This window comes from Mustela lutreola, chromosome 14 (genome assembly GCF_030435805.1).
Source record: "Mustela lutreola isolate mMusLut2 chromosome 14, mMusLut2.pri, whole genome shotgun sequence".
Lineage (NCBI taxonomy): Eukaryota > Metazoa > Chordata > Mammalia > Carnivora > Mustelidae > Mustela > Mustela lutreola.
The window spans coordinates 36011164-36033460 of record NC_081303.1 but is presented as its reverse complement, the minus strand read 5'-3'; the positions used below and the strand labels follow the sequence as shown (position 1 = coordinate 36033460).

The window sequence follows — 22297 nt, the reverse complement described above, 5'->3', positions numbered from 1 at the left end:
TTTGAGACTCCTTTAGTGTTTCTGGCCCACTGACAGCACCTTCTCTTATTCCCTATGCAGTTTTGGATCTATTCTGTAGGTTATCAACTGACCTTTAGCATCTTTGCTTTCATTTCAGAGGTTAGGGTGGACCCATGTGTATAAACTATCCACAGAATCCAAATTTCTATGTTTGTGAAAAGTAATAAAGCTGAGGCTCAAGGAATGGCAAACTGCAATGCCTGATTTCATTACCTTGAATACTTCAGTAGCTATTTTTTTTCTGAAATACCTTATGTTGTGATGAATGCCACCAGAGCTTTGCTAATTATTCCCTAAGGCACCTACGCCTCCTTCACTGGGAATAAACTTACAAAGTTGAATCATTACAATTAAAAACAATAACAAAAACACTTTTAAAGCAAAGATAATGGACTGAATACAGCACTACACAGTGCTGAGCACTGCACAGCTAATGTCAAGTCTGAAGGTAAGAGGGTCAGAGTGAGACAAGGGAGGACCTAGAAGAGGGGAGTACCTGTGACTGCCACCACCAAAGGCTTTCTTCCTTCATGCAAATTTGGCCCAAGTCCTATCAGTAAATACACAACTGAAATCTTGCAGAGAACCCATCCCTACCACGCTGCTTCTCTCATTCATCAGTGAGGGCTGAGGCATCCAGGACACGGGGTCAGAACTTGGGGTCCTTATTTCCTCCATCATATTCATGATCTTCTTGGGCACTTTGGTAGCATCACCACAGGTTTCCTGCCACCAGGGAAGCTTGGAATTGAGTAATTCTGCAGACGGTGAATCAGAGAGAAACACAACACAACAAAACAAAAACGTGTACTGTTCAAAGAGCTGAGAAAAGTCAAATCAAATATTAGTGATAATGTTTTACTGACTTACCACCAGAAGTGTGAGAGCTCTGTGCCAAATTCAATGAGCACTTAACCATCTATGAGCTATGTTATTTGTGTTGTGTTCAGCTGTTTATTTGCTGCAAGCGCTGTGGGCCCCTGTTCTACATGAGTTTGCCCTCTCCCTCAGTGTGAAGGCAGAGTTGAAGACTGATGCAAAACATGCTCAAACATGAAAAGGGAATGGTTGAGCAATCTCATTAAGCCCTGTTTTCCCAAGTGGTCCCAGAAATACCAATCAGTGCTTTCTTCCTCCCACTCCTAACAGAGGGCAAAATCCTCACCCCAAACAACCTATGGCCTCAGACTATAGCCCTGACATGCCGACTACTTGGGCCTACTTTGTCCAAGAAGCCACTGAAAGGACTGGGATGCTGGAGTCAGAAAAAGGGAAGGCACAGAAGTGGTTTTCAGAGAGGTGAAGAGACTTCCAGTGGAGAAAAGAAGTGGGCTTCCTTCATGCTAAAAAGCATAGCTGGGATCCAAGGTTAAGCATAAGAGTCTGCCACCAACTAGAGCTCTCTGCAGATAGGCCAGATTGCCTTGTGACATAGTGAGTACCCCATGACTGGCAGAGCTAGGCCACAGGCAGAGCTTCAGGGTCACTTGGCTTATGACCCTGCCCCAGCAGGACACCTACACCATGGATACAGACACTGCTGAACTAAGTACAAAGTGATCATCTAATACTGCAATTCTTTCCTTTCCTGTAACAATGTTAGATCTTAGGGCTTTAGATTTAGTAGATGAATGGTCCTTCAAGTTGCAAAGACTATGGAATGTGTAACATATGACCTATGCGTACACATAAGGCCAAGTTGTTCCCCCTGAAAAAGAAGAAGTTGCCTTATTTTCAAGCTCTTACAAAGCTTCTACCATAGAGCACTCTCTAAATTATTATATATAACAATGAATATTTGACTTCATTCAATGCTAGTTTTAGATGCTTATACAGGCCCAATAAAATTTATATTTAAAAAAAGGAAAGGAAAGTAACATATATTTTGTAATGATTCCTAGAGGTAAAACCTCACAACTATGTGTGCTGGAAGGAGGTCAGTAAAGCCAGCTCCATAGGTGATGAGATCACGAGGAAACACCTTGAAGAGGAATGAAAAAGGAACCACAACTGCCCTGATATTGTGAATGGGTCTGTGGCTGGGACAGAACTTCCAGGACACCTCTCTGCATGGACTCACAAGGTGAACACTCAAACTACCCAGGTGGGGTGGCCCTGGGACCCACTGGGACTCATCCCATGGCTCTGGTAAAGGCACTGAGCTGAGGATGCATCAGAAATAGTCTGAGAAAAGCTGACTCAGAGGCGAGAAAAGAAAAAAAGTACTAATTCTTGATCATTAAGCATTATTTAATGAAAGATTTTAAATATGGATATACTACTAAATTAATCTTATAAGCAATATTTAACCATTTCATCCACATTTCTGAAAGTTTACATAAACAAGTGGACCAAGCGGTGTTTCTCTGGCATCTCTTCTCATCCGTAAACTAGGCCCACCGCTTTACATTGAGGCACATGTAGAAGGTGAGGCATTCCAAGAGCATTTGAATATGAAATTGAATTGTTAATAATAACAAAACACTATCACAAACCCACCTGTAAATGATAATAATGTAAGTTATTTGCAAAGCTACAGTGTTTGTCAACCAGAAAGCAGAAGTGCCTTTTCTCTTCAAGGAGAGCTTCTTTGCAATCATCTGCAATAAATTTCTGGATTTCGCTCTGGCGAGATGTAATGGTTTCTATATACTAGGAAAATAAATAATAATTATACAAGTATGTCATGAGGAATGAAAGCTGAACAGCCAAACATTTATCTTGTGCCGTCTTTACACTTAACAAAGTTGTAAACTGACCTGAGCAGGTATCATCATTCTCTTTAAGATCCCTGACTCATGTGTAGAAGGATGTTGCCCAAGGGCCTTATATTCTGTGCAGGGCGATCTGCACAAAATATTACTTCATACTGCAGGGATAAGATTGTGTTCTACTGGAAAATCAAGGGCTTTGAAACCAGAAAGTTCAAATTTAAACCCTAGTTCTAATTAACAACTATGTGACTTGGCCTAAGCCCCATTTTCTTCATCTGTAACATGGGAGAGTAATGCTAATCATGGAACATCTCTTACCAATACCCGCTGCCACCCCCAAATCAGGAGAAAATGCCAGTGTTTTTAGGAGGCTACTAATTATTTTTAACTCTGGAAAACTCTGTAGCCTTCAGCTCACACCAAGTCAAAAATGCTCCTTTTTAACCTCAACAGCAGCACAGCAGTGAGTGGATGTATAGTATAGTATAGTGTAGGTTGACTGAGCTAAGTAAGCAGCCCTGTAAATTGTACAAATTGTCAACAACAAAATAAAATGGTGCTGAAAAGTTCACCTCCATGTCTCTGTGTTTGTACCTGAGTACATTTCATCTTCCTTGACTTTTCCTTCTCATCTTCAACTCAGCTTGAGATTTCTGTTTGGCATCTTTTGAGAGTTGCCTGTAAGTTAAACGTTGTGCTGATTTGAGTGCAGCACCATCCCAGCTGTTGGGCAGTTACACTGGCGAACATTTCCACTGGGCCCCGCCCTGCACACCCTCACCTTACACTGCTCCCTCCCTTCAACATGTAGCTTTGTCTGACCTAAACTTCCCTGTTCATACAAGGGGCTACTGACCCCAAGGAAGCTCTTAAAAGACAACAATGTCTTGTCTTTTGTTCCTTGTTTTCTCAAATTTTTTAGGACACTGAGTGTTAAGTGCTTTGGTGAATAAATAAATAATATTAACTCACATGCTCCTGTTTTATGACTTATTATTTTTTTTAAAAAGAATGAACAAGTACAAGCACTTCAGATTATTTTGGGTGCTGTGTAGCAGTGTTTTTGGAGCTTCACAGTCCTGGGTTAGAATTCTGATGAAATCCTTCACTTCCTGTGTGATCTCAGCATCTACTTAATTTCTCTAAAATTCATGTTTTCCCTTTAATCTGTACAGTGAGGGTAAGAGTAGCTACATTATGGAGTTTCTGTAGGGATAAAGATCTCATAATGTATGCAAAATGCCTGCCATTACATCCCCCTCAGCTATTGTCCATGGTCCAGCCGCCTTCCTCCACAGTGCACAGAGCACACACACATAGAAGCAGTTTGGTGATTTCAGGGTAACTACACTGCTTACTACAATGTAGGGTCCTGGTGAGAAGGGGACTTTGAATGCCAAGGAAAACAGCTATTTCATAGCATATAAGGGAGATGTCAAGAGCCACGTGACAGGGCTGGAGGGTCAGGCAGAAGGAGAAAACTGCTGGAGTCATCAATACCAGGTGACAGGCAAGGGACACCATACAGGAGCAGTCTCTGACGAACGGACCTGGGGTTCCCAGGGAGACCTAGGTGAGTTCTCCCACCCATGTCTCACATCCTAAAGTGCTGGTTTGTAAAAGCAACAGCTGCACTCATACAAATGTAGATGTTGTTCCCATATACATGTTCTTTGAAAACAATGCTTTGGAGAAGCAGGAGTATTCCTTGCAATATTTTCCTCTCTGCTTTTAAATAAACATCTCAGGTGTTAAAGCAAACAGGGCACCCAGCTCCAAGAGACCTTTTCAGTTTCATGCACCTGTGTATATACTCAACACTAAGCTCTGTCCATGTTCTCTGCTGCTGGATAAACAGTGAGAGAAAGTTCTCCTCTGGCTCAGAGATCAGGCAAGTGCAGCCTCCCAGAACACCAGGCCCCTATGCCCATACCCACCTCCAACCATGGAGGTAGAGAAAACTGTGTACTCACATTCATGTATTTTCCATCAAGTTCCATCTTCTCCAGCTCATGTGTAATCTCTTTAGGGAATTTTTTAAACTGTTAACAAACGGGATTAAAAACTCATACCAGATTTGAGACATTAAGCAACATGAAGTTTAGAAATAAAATACATTTTATTTTTATAAGTACATGAATAGTTTACATACATTTTCATCAAGACTCTCATTGAGTTTCTTGTGGGTACTTAAAATCTCTATGAGAACATGGCCTGTGAATAAAACCAGATGTTAAGGGGGGAAAAGTCACTCTGTGGATTTTGTAAAGATATTAAATAAAGTAAAATAATGGAATGAAGCACAATCTACCACTGCCCTCTGGTGCCTGGAAGCATCAGGCCCTGGGGCATGTCGGAAACACAGACTGTGTGCCTGTGGCAGGGTTGGTGCCAGAGGGAGACAGGCCCTAGGAAAGTTACTCTACAACACCCTTCATCCAAAGAATGCTAAATTTGTCTTCAAATTCACATCATGCTTTCTATATTTTCTCATTCCCTAAGCTGAATCTTATTTATCTGATTTAACTTTTAAATTATGCAAGATTATCATGGTCATTACAATTAACTATAAGAACAAATGACTTATTTTTATCTAATCCCCAGAATAATCTGATTATCTGTCAAGCATAAAAGATAAAGGTTACTTTTTCTCATATTAGTTCTTGTATCATTTTGGAAAATATTAATACCAATGGAAAATGCAGGAAGGACAGTGCTCTGCCTCACATCTCCAGGAACTACATCCATTCTTTGAAACAAGTACAGCCACATGGAAAATGTTCCAGAACTGAGCATTACTCCAAAAGTAGCAAGACAACCACTTGATTTGCAAAGTACCCCTCTTGCAGTTTGAGGCAGTGTGATGCATCTCTGCTACTAAACTCTGATAAAATGAACAAGAGCCTCTCCCTGTTCACTTACCTATAGGAACCAAAAAGGTCTGATATCTAAGAACTGGAAAAAAAAAACAATCATTTTGAATAACCACCAGACCATAATAAACAATAACAAAATATGTTGGGTAGATCTTCCCACAGTTGGTAGGAATTCCTTGGGAAAATTGAAAGGCTGCAGATGAAGGAGAACTAAAATTAAGACTGTGGTAGATACAGAGAAAGAGAAAGAATACCAACGAGTACGACTTCAGCTATCACCTTTAAACAAATGATACTACAGTGCCCTGTTTTAGAAAGTATTAAGACGTGATTCTCAGGGCACCTGGGTGGCTCAGTTGTTAAGCGTCTGCCTTCAGTTCAGGTCATGATCCCAGGGTCCTAGGATCGAGCCCTGTATCGGTCTCCCTGCTTGTCAGGAAGCCTACTTCCTCTCCCACTCCCCCTGCCTGTGTTCCTCCTCTTACTCTCTGTCAAATAAATATAAATCTAAAATAATAATAATAATAATAATAAAGACATGTGACTCTCAAATGGCCACTCTAGTCCCCCTACTCCATCTTCAGACTAAGAAATTCAGCCCCTTCCTGAACATGTCCAACTGGATGTCTCATTAGGTTAACTCACATTCAACATGTCTAAAAGTGAATTCACCCCAGAGTCTCCAATCCCAGGTCTTGACTGCTAGCTCACAGCCAGTCACATGGAGTTGACACTTTACCCATATGTCACACTCAATGACAAAGACTCGTTCCCTTGTGCATATGTGTCATCACTTAGGCCAGCCTATAGGGTGAAATCATACCCCTTTACTCACCTTGGTTCCTTGGGCAACAAATGTGCCAGCCCTTCCCTCCCTGGGAGAGAATGTATGTGGGAATGACTTGTGATGTCTCTGTGGGCCCAATCATCTGTTCCATGAGGGGTGGGGGAAGAGTATCCCTAGTCCAACCTACCACTTGGACCTCTTAGGTCTTGCCCCTCAAGCTCTTATCATTTCTCTTGACTCCCAGCTTGTACTCTTCCAAACCCTCTTCCTCAGAGGTGCCAGGGATCCCTGAAAATCAACTGTACCAGATCATTCCCCCAGCCTCCAGAGTGTCCAAGATAAACCCACTCTTCAGGATAAAGCCTACTGTGAACAATGCTGCTTAAAATAACCACGGCATTGTGGGGACAGAGAATATCCTCATGAGGTTATATAATTATAGGTACAGTACTGGAGATATAGAGTTGGGAATTCAAGTCCCACCAAGTGAGAAAGCCTTGGTAAATACCACAGGCTTCCCACTGACATCCAGTAGGGACATGCATTGGGAATAAGACTAAATCATAGGACTAAGGGAAACACCAAAATAGAAACACCAGAAAAAATCTATAATCAAGCCTCTACAAATCAGAGTTATCCACTAGTAATTTAACTGCCTGCCAGAATAAAACATCACAATCTTAAGAGGAAGATAACAAGTGTCTCTACACATTTTATCACAATATTCAGCATAGGAAAAAAAAAAAAATCAGGAGAGAGGGTGAATGGCAAACCTACAAATTCTGAACTTTTAGTGTTTTTTTTATTCCAAAATATATTATTTTATAATTATAATAAAAATAAGAATTTAATAAAAATTTATTTAATATAATTTGTAATATAGTCTGAATTGTGTAGTATAAATTGATAAAATTTTTTTCCTTTTATAACTGGTTCACTTAATACCATGTCCTCAAGTTTCATCCATTTTACAGAATGTGTCAGAATTTCCTTTCTTTTTAAAACTGAATAATATCCCATGTATGGATATTCCACATTTTATTTATCCATTCATCACTTGGGAAAAAATGTTCATGGACACCTGAGTTCTTTCCACCTCTTGGCTATTGTGAGTAATGCTTCTATAAAAACATGGGTGTGCAGATGTCTCTTCAGGACTTTCTTTTTATTTTTTTTATTTTATTTTTATTTTATTTTGTTAGAGATTTTATTTACTTTTTTGACACAGAGGGAGAGACAGAGAGAGCAAGAGCATAAGCAGGGAGTAGGGGCAGAGGGAGAGGGAGAAGCAGACTCCTTACTGAACAGGGAGCCCGATGAGGGACTATATCCCAGGACCCTGAGATCCTGACCTGAGCTGAAGGCAGATGCTTAAACCACTGAGCCACCCAGGCACCCAAGACTTTCTTTTTATTTTTTTGAATTTAAGTATAATTAATATACAAAGTAACATTAAATTGATAACAATTTTAAATAATTCCAGAACTATTTTAGATCTACCCTAGATTGAGAAAATATATAAATATGTTAAGGTTATTGGGAGCCAATGTTGACACACATATCCAAAATATGTAAGTGTATATGCTTATTTTTATATGTCCAAGTGTATATATGCATATATATGTATATACATAGGTCTGTTTTTGTCTATATTTATAATATACACTATATATGTGTGTATATTTCCTAGCTCTGTTTGCTGGAAAGACCAAGATGATACCTCAATAGCAATGAGCATACCTAATATTAAAATTTTACCTTCTAATATCATTCCCCACTATAAAAGGAAGTATCACTCCTCAGAAAAAAATGGCCATTGATTCCACAACTGAGAAGAGACAAGATGAGCCTGGAACATACTATTATGCAAGAAAGTGAGGCAGTATACAAGAATAAATGAATGAATGAGTGAACAAAGAGATGAGAATGAGCCTGAAGGAGCTCCTACTGGCCAAATAAAGGAAAGTTTGAGCACCAAAGTAATTAAGACAGTAATAAGTTATAAAACATTGAAAAAATCTTGGAATCCATAGGTCCACAACAATAAATAGATAAAGAGGCAAGAAAGCAGGGTTCCTGCTAAAAGTAAAATGCCAAGTGCCAACTGGTAAACATGGAGGGAGCGTTAAGTGTTAGAAAATCATCACTCAGCAACAAGCAAGTACTGGCCCCAGGCAAAATTCATTAATAGATACTAAATCTAAGGAACAAACATTAATGAGGAATAAGATATTTACATAGTCTGAAAGTGTTCCCCCCTAGATAGCTTATTAGTAGCAGTAGTAGAAAAAAAATATTAACTTTACAGTGGAGAAATGAGATAAACTCTTCACTGGGCAATCAAAATTAGTGTCACAAATGAGAGGCAGATGAACACTTTATGCCCAGATTTGATACTACAGGACACAAAATGACTTAGCATTCTAGCCAAGAATGTACCACCTAGATCTAATCACAAAGACATGGCATTTCAGAGGTAAGATCTTGTGTTCCTGATCATTCATCCCCTTTTAGGGTTTCTGATACAGGTTCTTTTCCTACCAATTCTTCAGCTGGTATTCAGTTTATTTATTTATTTATTTTTGACGAAGAATAAAATGATTTCACCTTCCTTTGGTGGTCTATCCTGTGCTGGTTGATGAAGAAGTATGTTGAATTCTCTGAGCCAAACAGAAGTTGTAGTTACAAACCTAAACATTTCTTCCCTCTTGGAGAGGAGTGGAGTCCCTTTAGACACAGAACAAATGAACTTTTATATATTGGTCTAGAATAGATTGCGCAAAGGACATTGTTCTTTTGTAATAAAAGGCCAGGAGCTACTGCTGATCTCTCAGCAACAGAACACAAGATGTTTAGGAAGAAGAACTCATGAAGATGAAAGACTGGTCAAGGAGGCTGGAAAAGAATGGGGTGCTGTGAAAGCAAAAAGACTGGAAGCATTTTCAGATAGTGGGGTGCTCTAGACTGTAATCACCCACAGACAACTCAAGGGGAACAAAGATTTGGGCAAAGGTCAGAGCATCTGCAGAAGATGCAATGGTTTCAAACAAGCCTCTGGTAAGTTCCTTCACCTCCTTTCTCCAGGTAACCTCAAGGAGCATCTGTACTCTCAGCTGTATGGTGATAACTAGAATATCTACTTCACAGGGTTGGTGAGTATAATGCCTTCCTGTGCTCTGAAGAGAAATACTAGCTGGTAAGGTGTGTGCATCCAGACATGAGTAGCAAATCTGTTCAATAAAGCATGATACCCAACAACAGACCCATATGGCTTTCTTTTTGGGTGAGTACTTGTTTTCTGGAAATAAAGTCCACATACAAGGCATCAACTTAGAACTAGTTACCGCATTTGTTTCTATGTGTGTATACACACCCCTATATACTCTTTCAAATACTTTAATATGCTTAAAATGTTTCAGACTTAAACATCTTAAACTTAAATGAACTCAAATTAAAACTTACAAAAAAAGACAAATGGACACCTACCTCTCCTAAACTGAGCTCAGTGCTCCTCTTATGTTTCTTCCCCCATTCCTAGGGTCCCCAAAAGAGAAACTGTCCATCTGCTATTATCAAAAAAGAACACACACAGTATACTCTACTTTCCTCCACCTCAGTTTTAAGTATTGACAATCTATAGCTAAATTGTAACAGGAATGACCCATTAGAGAACAGACATATGTGACTGACCACAGTTGGTTAGAAATAAACTGCTGAGGGTACTTCTGGTTTCTGCTCCAAACATGTAAAAAGCTTGGAAATCATCAGTCTCTTACTCACATCAAGAAACAAGCTAAACAAATAGAAAAACAACAGTGCTTCTTAGATTCATTAGAGAATTAAGCTCACAGGTAAAGATCTGCCCCGAAAACCAGAGTTAGGCAATATGGAGAATCATAGTTGACTGGCAACAGAAACCAATGCAGGGCCAGTACCACTAAACTTTTCAACGGTAACTGATGGTTGCTGGAGGCTCATCCTGGAGCAGCTTGAGTTTTAAAAACTCCAGGGTGCTCAGTCTTACAGGGGAGTCTCACACTTTCATGATTATTACTGCTAGAAGTCCCCAAGAGTTCTTACTATTTAGACTGGAGAAAATCCCCCTGGGGCTTCTGGCAGGGGAGGGGGAAAATAACCACTTTGAAATCTGCCCAGTGTTGCTCTGTTCTTGTTTTGTCCTGTACAAGGAAGGCTAGCCCTGAAGAGAAACTGGTTTACTAAAGCCTTATCTGACCTGAGGAAGGACAATTAGCTAAATCCAGGCCTCTAGCCTTCCTGTCTCAAGTAAGTAAGGGGGCGGGGGAGGGAATGAAGGCTAAGAAACTCTTCTGAAGGTCATATCCCAGGCACTTTGACTCACTAAAAACTACAAACACCCCACAGAACAAAAAATGGAGATTTAAATATAAAATTATAGAATTATCCCCCTCCTCAATTACTTTACTATTTATATCACCCATCAACAGGGTTTACATCTGACTTCATTTGGAAGGATTTCTGAAAGAAACCTAAAGACAAAAGGTGGTAGAGGGAAATAAAAACAAAGGCATCAGAGGAAAACTTGAAGTCAGGTTCTTCCAGAGAAAATCATATAGGCCAGAAACTTGGATCACCATATAAAAATGAAAAAGAACAAAAGAAGCCTCATTTCAAAGGGAGTCAGTAAGCCCTGAAGGGGGAGTTCTGCACACCAATACTTGTAACCCCTAAAGATCTCAGCAGGAAAAAAGCAGTATATCTGCATTTCCCAACAGGAAGCAGCTTATTGTTGGGTCCCCAACGTTGGGTCCCCCAATAATGGGTCTGTGATTAAGGGAGCAAGGCTGATACAAAGCGAAGATCAGGCAAAGCTTTATTTCACGCCAAGCATCGAGAATCAAACCCCAGCCAGGGCCACGCCTCTTACAGAGAGCGGGACCCCACCCTGCCTCACAGACTAAGTTTTATAGAGCAAAGGTCATGTGGTTGGGCCTGGCCACACACAGGTGGCGAATGAGATTGTAACACACAGAAAAAGCTGCACAGTCATGCTAGGTCATACATAAGTGACCAATTGCATTACAATTTACCCTATAGTAGACATTTGCACTAGCCTGTCACCTTGGTGAGAATTGGCACCCAAAAGGCAGGGCCCACACTCCTTGGTAGCTAAGGAGAAAGTATGTTATGTGCGCTTTACTGATTGGATGTCTCCACCCGACCGGACTCATCCCTGCATTTGCGCTGTTGTCTCTACCTGACCTGACCCACCCTTGTATTTGGGCTTTGTTACCCAGAACTGGTTTCCCAGACTTGCTTTTAAATAAGTTCCCCTGGGGGAGCGGGGCGGGGCAGGCAGGATCAATTTAAGTTTTACTGCATAAACAACAAAACTGCTGTTCAACCGAGGTGGGGCCGCTCTGGCTAAATAGGCCCTTACACTTACCACCCCAGGAGGAGGGAAAAATGTCCTCCAGCCCAGCAAAAGCTCAGCCATGAGAAGTCCCCACAACCCTGAACTCTTTCCCTCCTCCAGTAGGCTTTCATTCCACACAGCCCCTAACTTCCTCCTTTCCTCTATAAAAGCAAGCTCCCCTCCTTTGTTTTCTGCACTTCCCTATAGTTTGTTACATTTTGTACACCCCAAATTGCAATTCCCAAATAAACTAATTTTGCTGGTCCACTAGCTGGCTATTTTACTTTTAAGGTTGACAGAAATGAAGAGCATTAAAGAATAAATGAAGATAATTAAATCTTGTATTTCTTATTCTTAACTAATATAACAGATAACTCTTTATTCAAAGTCACAATAACAACAACGTATGGAGTGGTTCAAGCTTGTGGATTAAGTTCAATGAATGACAACAGTGCTACAGAGGGCAGGAGGGAAGAAGAGTAATGCTCTGCCACAAGGAACCTGTGCCCCCTCTCCCCCATGAAGTATATGGTGGAATCTGAAAGTGAACCTAGAATGGTTGTAAATATATACTACCAAACCTGAGGGCAACCACTAGAATAACTATTTTTTTTAAAGTATAATCAATACGCTAAGAGAGGAAAGACAATAGAACATAAAATGCTCAATTAAAACCATAAAGGACAGGGGTGCCTGGGTGGCTCAGTGGGTTGAGCCGCTGCCTTCAGCTCAGGTCATGATCTCAGGGTCCTGGGATCGAGTCCCGCATTGGGCTCTCTGTTCAGCGGGGAGCCTGCTTCCCTCTCGCTCTCTGCCTGCCTCTCTACCTACTTGTGATCTCTCTCTCTGTCAAATAAATAAATAAATAAATAATCTTTAAAAAAAAAAAAACCATAAAGGACAGAAAATGGAGACGATTTTTTAAAAAGAAAATGAACAAGCGCAAAGAATACAAAACAATTACAAGTATGGTGATATTAATCTAATCATATCACTAATCATTTTAAATATAAATGGCTTAAATGTACCAATTAAAAGACCAGCAAAAGAGACAAGACCCAAATATATTCTGTTTACGAAAAAGCCACTTTTAAATATAAAGAAACATATAATATCAACAGTAAAGGGATGGAGAAGATATGCCAAGCTAACACTAATCTCAAAAGAAAGATAAAATAGCTATAGTAATTTCATTAAGAGCAGACTTCAAGACCAAAAATTATCCAGGATAAAGAGGGGCGTAACACTGGAATAAAGGAGTCAATTCTCCCAGAAGCCATAGCAATACTTCATGTGTTTGTGCTCCTGAGAGAGAGCTGAAATGCCTGAGGAAACAGATGAACCAACCATACTGGCTAGAGACTTCAGTACTCTCTCTCAGTAACTGATCCAGCCAGCAGAATAACAGCAGGATAACAAAACTGAACAGCACCATCAATCAACTGATTCTAAACGACAGAATATTTCATCTAACAGCAGAATGTACATTCTTTTTTTTTAAATGGCCAGTCAGCCAACATATAGTACATCCTTAGGGTTTTTTTTTAAATATTTTATTTATTTATTTGATATATAGAGATCACAAGTAGGCAGAGAGGCAGGCAGAGAGAGAGAGGAGGAAGCAGGCTCCCTGCTGAGCAGAGAGCCTGATGTGGGGCTCCATCCCAGGACCCTAGGATCATGACCTGAGCCAAAGGTAGAGGCTTTAACCCACTGAGCCACCTAGGTGCCCCACATCCTTAGTTTCTGATGTAGTGTTCTTTAGTTCATTGTTGCGTATCACACCCAGTGCTCATCACACATGCATTCTCTTTAAGTGCGCATAAAACATTCACTAGGACATACCATATTCTGGGTCATAAAACATACCTTAGCAAATTTAAAAGAATGGGAATCATACAAAGAATGCCCCCCAGACCACAATGGGATTAAACTAGAAATCAGTAATAGGAAGCTGGTTGGAAAAAAAATCCCAAAATATTTGAAGATGGAACAACAACTTCTAAATAACACTGGGGTCAAAGAGGAAATTAAGAGAAATGTAAAAATATTTGAATGAAAATATAACACATCAAAATTTGTGCAATGCAGCAAAAGCAGTACTTAGAGGAAAATTAATAGCATTCAATATGTATATTAGAAGAGAAACATGTAAAGTCAATCATCTGAACTTCCAATTTAGGAAACCAGAGAAAAAAACAATTTAAACTAAAGCAAGCAGAAGAAAAGAACTAATAAAAGTTAAAGCATAAACAAATGAAAACAGGAAAACAATAAAGAAAGTCAATGAAATCAAAAGCTAGCTCTTTAAAATACTCCTAGTAAACCTCCAGCTGGGATAACCTAGAGAAAAAGAGAGAAGACACAAATCATAGGAATAACTTGTTTTATTATGCTCTGCCTTATCACTTTCCAGATACTGCATTTTTTTATAAATTGGAAGGTCTGTGACAACCTCATGTGAAGTAAGTCTATCAGTGCCATTTTCCAACATCTGCTCACTTTGTGACTCACATTTTAGTGACTCTCAAAATTACTTGAACTTTCTCATTAGTATTATATTTGTTATGGTAATCTGTGACCAATGACCCTTGGTTACTATTATAATTGTTCTGGGGCACCATGAACCTCACCATGTAAGACTGCAAACTTAATAAATGTTGTGCTCTCACTAGTCCACAAACCAACAGCTTCCCTGCCTCACTTCCTCTGCTCAGGCTTCTCTATACCCTGAGATACACGATATTGAAATTAGGCTAATTAATAACCCTATAATGGCCTTAAAGTGTTCAAGTGAAAAGAAAATAAATAAATAATCTCTCACTTTAAATAAAAAAACTAGATGTGATTAAGTTTAATGAGGAAAGCATGTCAAAAGCCATGACAGGCTGAAAGTGAGGCCCTCTTGTACCAAAACAGTTATCTGAGTAGTGAATGCAAAGGAAAGGTTCTTGAAGAAAATTAAAAGTGCCACTGAAAAAATAAAATATTAATAAATAAATAAATAAAAGTACCACTCCAGTGAACAAATGATAAGAAAGCAAAACAATCTGACTGCTGATATGGAGACAGTTTTAGAGGTCTGGACAGAAGAACAAACTAGTCACAACATTCCCCTAAGCAAAAGCCCAATCCAGAGCAAGACACTAACTCTCCCCAAGCCCATGAAGGCTGAGAGATGAGGAAGTCGCAGAAGAAAAGTTTGAAGCTAGCATGGGCTGGTTCATGAAGTTTAAGCAAAGAAACTCTTTCCATAACATGAAAGTACACAGCAATGTAGAAATACAAGTGCTGATACAGAAGCTGAGCAAATTATCCAGAAGATCAGGCAGATCATTCAGGAAGGTGTCTATGCTAAACAACAGATTTTCAATGTAGATGAAACAGCCCAATATTAGAAGAAAGATGCCTTTTAGGATTTTCAGGATCTTCATAGCTAAAGAGATGTCAATCCCTGGCTTCAAAACTTCAAAGGGACAGGCTGATTCTCTTGTCAAGGGATAATGCAGCTGGTAACTATGTTGAAGCCAATGCTCATTTACCATTCCCCAAATCCTAAGGCCCTTAAGAATTATGCTAAGTCAACTCTGCTTGTGTTCTGTAAATGCAACAACAAAGCCTGGATGACACCACATCTATTTACACTATTGTTTACTCAATATTTTAAGCCTACTGTTGAGATCTACTGCTCAAAGAAAAAGGTTCCTTTCAAAATATTACTTTTCATTGACAAGGTGTCTTGTTTCCCAGGAGCTCTGATAGAGAGGTACCATGACATTAATGCTGTTTTCCTGCCTGCTAGCCCCAAATTCCATTCTGCAGCCCATGGATCAAGGAGTCATTTCAACTTTCAAGTCTTATCATTTAAGAAATATATTTCATAAGGTTATTGCTGCCATAAACAGTGATTCCTTTAATGGATCTGGGAAAAGTAAATTGAAAGCCTTCTGGAAAGGATTCCCCTCTTAGATACCATTGAGAACATTTGTGATTCATGGGAAAAGGTCAAAATATCATTAACAGGACCTTGGAAGACATCACGGAAGATGTGGTGGAGACAGCAAGAGAAGTGGAATCAAGAGGGGAACATGATGGTGGGACTGAATTGCTACAATCTTGTGATAAAATTTGAATGGATGAGGATCTACTTCTTGTGAATGAGCAGAGTAGTTTCTTGAGATGGAATTTACTCCTGGGGAAGATGCTGTGAAGACTGTTGAAATGACAACAAAGGATTTAGAGTATCCCATAAACTAAGCTGACAAAGGAGAAGCAGGGATTAAAGGACTGACTTCAATTTTGAAAGAAGTTCTACTGTGGGCAAAATGCTATCAAACAGCACTACATGCCACAGAGAAATCATTTGTGAAAGAGTTCATTGATGTGGTAAGCTTCACTGTTGCCTTTTTTTATGAACTCACCACAACCACCCCAACCTTCAGTAGCCAACCCCCTGATCAGTCAGCAGCCATCAACATTGAGGCAAAACCCTCCTCCAGCAAAAAGATTACAACTCACTGAAAATTCACATGATGGTTAGCATTTTTTAAAGCAATACTTTTAAATTAAGGTATGTATTTTGTTTTTCTAGACATTATGCTATTGTACACTTAACAGACCAAAGTATAGTGTAAACATAACTTTTATATGTACTGGGATACCAAAAAATTTATTTGACTGGCTTCATTGTGGTGGTCTAGAACCAAACCGACAATATTTAGAACCAAACCTACTAATATCAGAAATGAAAGAGTAGCCATCACTTTTGATCTCCTAGACATTAAAAGAATATAAACTCTATGCCACAAATTTGATAACTTAGATAAAACAGACCAAGTTCTTGAAAGACACAATCTATCAAAACACGCACAAGAAATAGATAATCTGAATAGACCTAGGTCTAATAAAGGAATCAAATCAACAATTAACAATCATCCATGGGACGCCTGGGTGGCTCAGTCGGTTAAGCAGCTGCCTTTGGCTCAGCTCAAGATCCCAGGGTCCTGGAATCAAGTCCCATATTGGGCTCCCAGCTCAGCGGAGAGCCTGCTTCTCCCTCTGCCTGCTGCTCTCCCTGCTTGTGTTCACTCGCTCTTTCTAACAAATAAATAAAATAATTTTTAAATTATTATTTATTTATTATTTTTTTAAAAAGCTTTAATTTATTTGACAGAGAGAGCGCTCACAAGTAGGCAGAGAGGCAGGGAAGAGAGACAAGTAGGCAGAGAGAGAGGGAAGAAGGCTCCCCACTGAGCAGAGAGCCCAGTGCAGGGCTCGATCCCAGGACCCTGAGATCATGACCTGAGCCAAAGGCAGAGGCTTTAACCCACTGAGCCACCCAGGAGCCCAAATAAAATCTTTTAAAAAAAATAATTAAAACAAACAAACAAACAAACAAACACAATCATCCAAAACCAGAAAGCAACAGGCCCAGATGGTTTCACTGGTGCATTCTACCAAATATTTACATATTTGGAGAAATGATACCAGTTCTCTACAATCTCTTCCAGGAAACAGAAGCAAAGGGAACACTTTCTAATTTATTCTATGAGGCCACCATTAACCTAATACCAAAACCAGATAAGGGTATAGCAAGGAAGGGGTGCCTGGGTAGCTCAGTTGATTAAGCATCAGACTTTAGTTCAAGTCACGATCTTGGGGTCCTGGGATTGAGCCCCATGCCGGGCTTCACACTCAGTGGGGAGTCTGCTTGTCTCTCTCCCTCCCTGTCCCCCAGCTCATGCTCCCTCTCTCTCAAATGAATAAATAAAATCTTTTTAAAAAGATAAAGTAAGAAAGAAAAACTATGAACCAATATATCTCATAAAGAGAGATGCAAAAATCCTCAACAAGGTATTAGCAAACCATTTCCAGTAATGTATGAAAAGAATTATACACCGTGACCAATGGAACTTATCCTTTGTATGTAACACTGGTTCAACATTCAAAAGTCAATCAAGGCAATTCATCACATCAACAGGCTAAAGTAGAAAAGAAAAATCATGTGATCCTATCACTGACCTTCCACCTTCCCAAAGATTACACTCAAAATCCATCATAGCCTTAAATGCAAAATGAAAAACCATAAAACATCAGAGAAAATCTGTATGACCTTAGTTTAGCAGTAAGTTTTTAGAGACAACATCAAAAGCATGATCCATGAAAGAAAAAAAACTGGTAAGTTGGACTTCATTAAAATTAAAAACCAGGGGCACCTGGGTGGCTCAGTGGGTTAAACCTCTGCCTTTGGCTGAGGTCATGATCTCAGTGTCCTGGGATCGAGCCCCGAGTCAGGCTCTCTGCTCGGCAGGGGGCCTGCTTCCCCCTCTCTCTCTGCCTATTTGTGATCTCTCTGTCAAATAAGTAAATAAAATCTTTAAAAAAAAAATTAAAAACCACAGGGTGCCTGGGTGGCTCAGTGGGTTAAAGCCTCTGCCTTCAGCTCAGGTCACAATCCAAAATCTTGGGATCAAGACCCGCATGGTGCTCTCTGCTTTGCAAAGAGCCTGCTTCCTCCTCTCTCTCTGCTTGCCTCTCTGCCTACTTGTGATCTCTTTTAAAATCTTTAAAAAAAAAAGTTAAAAAAATTAAAAACCAAGAGTTAGATCCTTAACTAACTGAGCCACCCAGGGTTGTGAGACTGAGCCCCATGTGGGACTCTGCGCTGGGCGTGGAGCCTGCTTAAAATTCTATCTTCCTCTGTCCCTCCTCCCACCTCTCTAAAATTAAAAACTGGTCTGTAAAGGACACTCTTAAAATAAAAACTCTTAAAATAGAAACTTCGCCAAGCCAGACTGGGAGAAAACATCTACAACACACATATCTAATAAAGAACTTGTATTCAAAATATACATAAAGAACTATGAAAACAAAAAGAAAACAAACTTAATTAAAATATGAACAAAGATCTAAACAGACCTTATCAAAAAAGGTCTTATCAAAAAAGAAAAAGATGGTAAATAAGCATGTGAAAAGATGCTTCACATCATATACCATTGCAAATTAAAATGAGACACCACCACACACCTATCAGAATGGCTAAAATCCAGCAAACTGACAACACCAAATGCTGAGAATGTGGAGTAACAGGAAGTTTCATTCAGTATGGTAGGAAGCAGAATGGCACAGCCACTTTGCCAGACAGTGTGGCAGTTTCTTACAAAGGTATACAGTCTTACCATTCAATCCAGTAATTATGCTTCTAGGTATTTACCCAAATGAATTGAAATCTTTTTTCCACAGAAAAAAAACAGTATACGAATGTTAATAGCAGCTTTTTCACAGTGCTGAAACTTGGAAGCAACCAAAATGAATGGATAAACTGTAGTGCATGTGTACAACTGAGTATTATATGGTGATAAAAAAGAAACAAGCTAGTAAGCCACAAAAAGACATGGAGCAAGCTTAAATGCATACTGCTTAGTGAAAGAAGCCAGTCTGAAAAGACTTTGTACTATTAAATCCCAACTAAATTACATTCTGGAAAAGGCAAAACTACACAGACAGTAAGACAATCAGTGGTTGCCAAAGAGGGTATGTGTGGGGTGGATACCGTAATGGTAGACATATGCCATTAAACATTTGTCAAAACTCATGTAAATACAAACAGTAAACCTTCTATGGACTTTAGTTGATAACAATGTATTGATACTGATTCATCATTGAGTGGGGGAAAGAGGAGTCTGTAGGAAGTCCAGGTAAGATCTGCTCAATTTTCTATAAACTTAAAACTCTCTAAAAAAAGAAATCTATCAAAAACAAAGTAACACAAAACAATAGAACATCTGGAACTAGCAGTAATTAGGAACTGGTACCCTGTTCGGAGGAAAACACAGGCACTGTCTGAATATTTCTGGAAGTTACTCGTGGACAAGAACTTCATTTTCTGATCCTAGTCACCTATGTGATGCCAGTGCCTACCTGGCACATAATAGTCCTTAAAAGTCTGATCAATAAATAAATACACTGAACAAATGAATGAAAGGTAATTGCAGCGAAAGAGAATATAAACAAGTACAGTGTGGGCAGGGAAGGAAAACTCTGGCAAGTTTGACCCATCATGAGGTGGTAGCTGTAGTATTTGAATTTATTGCTGTACACATAGGTGTTACAAAAATTCCCTCAGGAAGAATGATTTTTGAACCTTTATGCCTGGTTCCCAACTTGCCCTCTCCTTCTCCTCCGCCTCTCCCCACCCCCACTCAATAACTGGTTTTAGATGAAGAGGCTTCTGTTGTGGCAGTAGAGACCCCAGCTGTATCTAGAGTGTGAGCATCCAGCATTCATCTCCAGGCTAAACCCTGGAAGAACAAGCTCTCTCTGGCAGGGCTGACACCCACACAGACGGGTTTCCATCCTTAGAGTCTCCAGGAGCAAATTCCTGGCAGTTTTTGTTTTCTATCACCAAGGTTTAGTAACACCAAGATCTGGTCTCAGAGAATCCTGAGTCATAAATAACCCATTAAGGAAACACCCGGAAAAAAAAAAAAAAAAAAAAAAACAAGGGACATTTTTGTTTATAAAATTTTTATTCTGCCAAACAAGAAACTACAATACCAGAGTATGTGGGTTCAGTGCTGGACACCTGGCAACTCAGGTTGTGAGGATTAAGTGTCCTACCCAGGGAAAAGTGCCAAGAGCAAGACACAGCCTAAACAGTGTCAGCTTCCTTTCAGCTTCCTGATTTCTGGTAAAAAGTGAGAAAGGAAAGATAATGCAGAAGAGAAGAAGTTGGTACAAACCACTTACTTTGGAAGTTTGGAATAAAAGAAAAGTGAACTATGAAGGTAGTTAGAAACAGCCAGACTAAACGATTTTTTTCTTTTTTAAGAAAGGGGATAACTGGGGCACCTAGGTGGCTCAGTGGGTTAAAGCCTCTGCTTTCAGCTCAGGTCATGATCCCAGGGTCCTGGGATCAAGCCCCACATGGGGCTCCCTGCTCAGCAGGGAGCCTGCTTCCCCTCCTGCCTCTCTGCCTACTTGTGATCTCTGTCAAATAAATAAATAAAATCTTAAAAAAAAAAAAGGGATAACTAATAATAAGATTTGAAGATAAATGGAAACTAATAAACCCTGTATGACATATGAATTCTTTTTTTTTTTTTTAAGATTTTATTTATTTATTTGACAGAGAGAGAGATCACAGCAGGTAGAGAGGCAGGCAGAGAGAGAGAGAGAGGAAGCAGGCTCCCTGCTGAGCAGAGAGCCCGATGCGGGACTCGATCCCAGGACCCTGAGATCATGACCTGAGCCGAAGGCAGCGGCTTAACCCACTGAGCCACCCAGGCGCCCCTGACATATGAATTCTTAATTAATATACAAAAATGCTTTAAAAAGAAAATATTACTGTTACCTTGCACAAGGACTTAAAATCTCAATGGAATTGTCATTAGAAAACATTCTAGAGGGGTCCCTGGGTGGCTCAGTTGGTTAAGTGTCTGCCTTCAGCTCAGGTCATGATGCCAGGGTCCTGGGATTGAGCCTGCATCAGGCTCCCTGCTCAGTGGTGAGTCTGCTTCCCCCTCTTCCTGTACCCCATCCCCATCTCGTGCTCTCTTTGTCCCTCTCAAGTAAATAAAAATCTTTAAAATAAAAAAATTTTCAAAAAGAAAACATTCTAGATATTTTAAACTCAAGTCTTTTCAGTGAGGCAGAGAACAATAATATCACAATCCAGTCTGTCAACACCTAAGGTAGGACCTGGCAGAGATGTCCTCTCTGAAAATTATAACCAAATATTATGTAAAGGTATGGGAAGATTCAGAGCTTAGGTGCTAATTCTGTCATTAGGATTGATGAACTGATTCAAGGAGCAAATTAAATGTTTACCCACTTCATTTTTGATTAGCAGTTAAACTAATTTAGCCCACCTGCTGTACACAAGCGCCGTCAAGGTAAGGCACAGGATTTGCAAGGAAGGAAAAATATTTCCCAAGGTGGGTTTTTTAAAATTATTTTTAAATTAGCATATAATGTATTATTTGCCCTAGGGGTGCAAGTCTGTGAATCATCAGGCTTACACACTTCACAGCACTTACCATAGCACATACCCTCCCCAATGTCCATAACCCAACCACCCTCTCCATACCCCTCTCCCCCCTGCAACCATCAGTTTGTTTTGTGAGATTAAGAGTCTCTTACGATTTGTCTCCCTCTCAATCCCATCTTGTTTCATTTTTTCCTTCCCTACCCCCTAAACCGCCACTTTGCCTCTCAAAATCCTCATATCAGGGAGATCATATGATAGTTGTCTTTCTCTGACTGACTTATTTAGCTCAGCATAACACCCTCTAGTTCCATCCATATCATTGCAAATGCAAGATTTCATTTCTTTTGATGACTACATAGTATTCCATTGTGTATATACACCACATCCTCTTTATCCATTCATCTGTTGATGGACATCTTGGTTCTTTTCATAATTTGGCTACTGTGGACATTGCTGCTATATATATTTGGGTGCACATGCCCCTTCGGATTACTACATTTGTATCTTTAGGGTAAA

General features: G+C 39.7%; 1 long non-coding RNA gene across 7 annotated transcripts in view; it reads right to left on the bottom strand.

Moving 5' to 3' along the window:
• LOC131814569 (uncharacterized) overlaps positions 1-22297 on the bottom strand; it is a 72301-nt gene that overhangs the window by 7739 nt on the left and 42265 nt on the right. For 2 of the 7 annotated variants that reach the window (XR_009347343.1, XR_009347342.1), the window contains exons 2-4: positions 4888-4949; positions 4709-4777; positions 619-3413 (exon numbers count right to left, since the gene is read on the bottom strand). This is a non-coding gene — a long non-coding RNA (uncharacterized LOC131814569). Of the gene's footprint in view, positions 1-618; positions 4778-4887; positions 4950-22297 lie in introns of all 7 variants that reach the window. The other 5 variants (XR_009347344.1, XR_009347347.1, XR_009347346.1 and 2 more) reach the window with 5 other exon arrangements.